This window comes from Dipodomys spectabilis, unplaced genomic scaffold (assembly GCF_019054845.1).
Source record: "Dipodomys spectabilis isolate Male_0828 unplaced genomic scaffold, ASM1905484v1 ptg000355l, whole genome shotgun sequence".
Lineage (NCBI taxonomy): Eukaryota > Metazoa > Chordata > Mammalia > Rodentia > Heteromyidae > Dipodomys > Dipodomys spectabilis.
In genome coordinates this window covers 610,452-613,583 of record NW_024871032.1, presented here as the reverse complement: position 1 = coordinate 613,583, position 3,132 = coordinate 610,452, and positions in this window count along the sequence as shown.

Sequence of the window (3,132 nt, the reverse complement as noted above, 5' to 3'; positions counted from 1 at the left end):
TGTATGTATACTTTCATACATGTGTATATATGTGTGACACATTATATATACATATACATATAAGTATATATATACACACAAGTTTATAGTGGGGAGGGGTTGAAATTAACGTGTAGACACTTTCCCCTAGCTTATTCTGCTTGAGACTAGTACTGTACCTCTTGAGCCACACCTTCGGGTCTGGGTTTTTGTTGGTGTGTGGGAGATAGCCTTGGGTGATGGTTATGAGCCATTTTTATTGTTGTTGTTTGGTGCCAGTACCAGAGCATGAACTCAAGATCTGGGCACTATCCCTTAGCTCTTTCACTCAAAAGTAGCACTCTACAACTTGTCCTACAGCTCCATTGCAGGCATTTTAGTGGTTAATCGGAGATCATGGCTGTAAACCTTGATCCTCAGACCTCAGCCTACTAAGTAACTAAGATTACAAGCAAGAGGTACCAGCACCTGCCTCAGATAGTATTCTTATCGTCATACTATTTTGATTTTGAGCTGTGTGGCTCTAGTCAGTGGCTTAATCTCTCTGAATACCATTTTCTGATATGTGAAATGAAGATTAAGTAAGGACATTAATAATAATAAATACTCTATGGGGAGGTATGGACATTTGATGGGGTAAAAATAAAATAAATGTAACCTTCATCTCTCAATACAACAGTTGTTAGTAATCAATATTTATTATTTGTCATTATTATTTGGCCCGACCTTGATTTGAGAATCCTTATAAGGTACAGGACACAGAAAGAAGTCCCACGGCAGCCTCATCCCTGCCCCTATCTCACTGGCTCCCTTTGAGGTCAACAGAGGCCCCCAGCAATGATAAATGTCCTAGCTCTACATGTTAAGACTTGCTCCCAGATTTGATTTTGACTTTAATCATTGGTGCTCTGGCTGTGATTTTGATGAAAATGGCTAAATACTATTGGTGCCAATGGGGACATAGCAGCCTATTCTATCTATACTCGGTCTTTGAAGATTCCCCCAGAAAATAGAATGGGGGGGGGGGGGTTGGTCCACAAAGCTGTTTAGTCTACTAATCACGGTTCTGGCAGAGTCTGTGCTGGACTAGGACTGGCAAATGGGGTAGAGAGACCCACCTATAGCCATTGAGGGGGCTTCCTTTCTTTTCCTGGTGATGTAGGTGATTTTTACATCTTTCCAGGCTACCAGAAGATAATAGGATAGGAGAAGGAACAGAGTGGGCATGTCACAGAAAGGATCAGATTCCAGGGAATGGATACCCATGTCTTCCTCTTCTTGCTATGAGAGGTCCTTGATGTCCTTGGTTTCCTAGTCTTTACAAGTGAAGCAAGGGCTAGCTCTTCCTTCCCAAGGCCCAGGGAGCATTAAATAGGCCTGAAATAAAGCGCAGCATGGGCTCTGTAGGGGGAATCTCATCTTTAGCACCAGCCAAGGATGTGTGGTTAAAAACCTGTGCTTCCTGGTTCTCTGTAGGTTCCCAGATCCCTAGCAGATTTTATTTCACTCAACTCTTGAACTAGTTCATTCCTTCCCTCCCTTTTTCCCTCCCTTTCCCCTTCTATCCTCTCCCTCTCTTTTTTGTCAGTCTTTGTTCTTGAATACAGGGCCTGTCCCTGAGCTTTTTGCTCAAAGCTAGCTCTCTACTACTTTGAGATACAGTTCCACTACTGGTTTTCTTGCTAGGATTACATAACTGAGCCACTAATTCCATAATTCTTCCCTCCCTCCTTCTTTCTCCTCCTGCCCCCACTCCTTTTCTTTTTTCTTTCATTTTGTTTTTGTCCTAGGGACTGCACTGAGTACCTGGGCACTGTTTATGAGCTCTTCATTCAAGGCTAAAATTCTACAACTTGGGCCAGCGCCACTTCTAGAGTCTTACAGTCTTTCCTGCCCATGCTGACTTTGAACCACAGTCCTCAGATCTCAGCCTCTTCACCAGCTAGGATTAAAGGTGTGAGTCACCAACACCTAGTTTAGTTGTCCTTCTCAAGAACTTTCATCTCAGGCAGAGCAGGAATTGCTGTACTGAAACACCAGCCAGACACTGTAATAAGGACATATATGTCTCAACTGGCCTAGGATCAAACATTATTGAAACTAATTCATACTGAGGAAAACTAGGTAAGACAGGTTTACTCATAAGGGTGAAGAATCCATGCCTAATGCCAATGGTTCACATGTAGACTCCTAGTTACTGAGAAGGCTGTGATCTAAGGACCATGATTCAAAGCCAGCCTGGGCATAAAAGACTGTGAGACTCTTATCTCCAATGGAAAACTAACGACCAAGAAATGGAGCTGTGGCTCAAGTGGTATAGTGTGCCAAACTTGAGAATAAAAGCTAAGGGACAGCACACAGACTCAAAGTTCAAACCCTAGGATTGGTGTGTGCATGCACGCACGCACGTGCACACACACACACAAGCAAACAAACAAACAAACACACACACACACCACAAAATGCCTGTAGCCTGTCTTTTGGGCCACAGGTTTTTTCCCAAGAAAAGGTACTGAGGCAGGGGATTGTATTTGGGGTCTGGTGTCACTGATTCTCCAGGAATTTTCTTCCTCTGTAATATGGAAACAAGGATAACTGAGGGATATGTTTGTTCGGAGCATTAGACGAGCTAATAATAAGTGGTATATGTGTGTTTGTGTGTGTGTGTGTGTGTGTGTGTGTGTGTGTGTGTGTGTACCATTCCTAGGGCTGTCCCTGTGCTTTTTTGCTCAAGGCAGGCACACTACCACTTGGGACACTGGTCCACTTCCAGATTTTCTGATGTTTAATTGGAGTGCTGGCATTGAACCACAACCATAAGGTTGCTAGCCTCCTGAGTAGCTAGGATTACACATATGAACCACTGGCTTCATGAAGGGGAGTTGGTGATATTCTTCAGTTACTGTTTCATGGTGACCTCCTCTGAGGCCCCCAACATGCAACCAGACGGGGCTCTGCCTTCAAGGAACCAGGATGAGTCAAAACCAGCCAAGTAACGCTGCATTGACAAACAGCCCAGCAGTATTTCTACTCACAAAATGAGTTTAAGTTGAGTCAGTAGGAGCTTCTTTTCTTCCTGTGAAGGACACTCTGCTCTGACAAACTTCTAAGATCACTGGCAAAGGAAATCAACTTGGGCTTCACTCTGATATA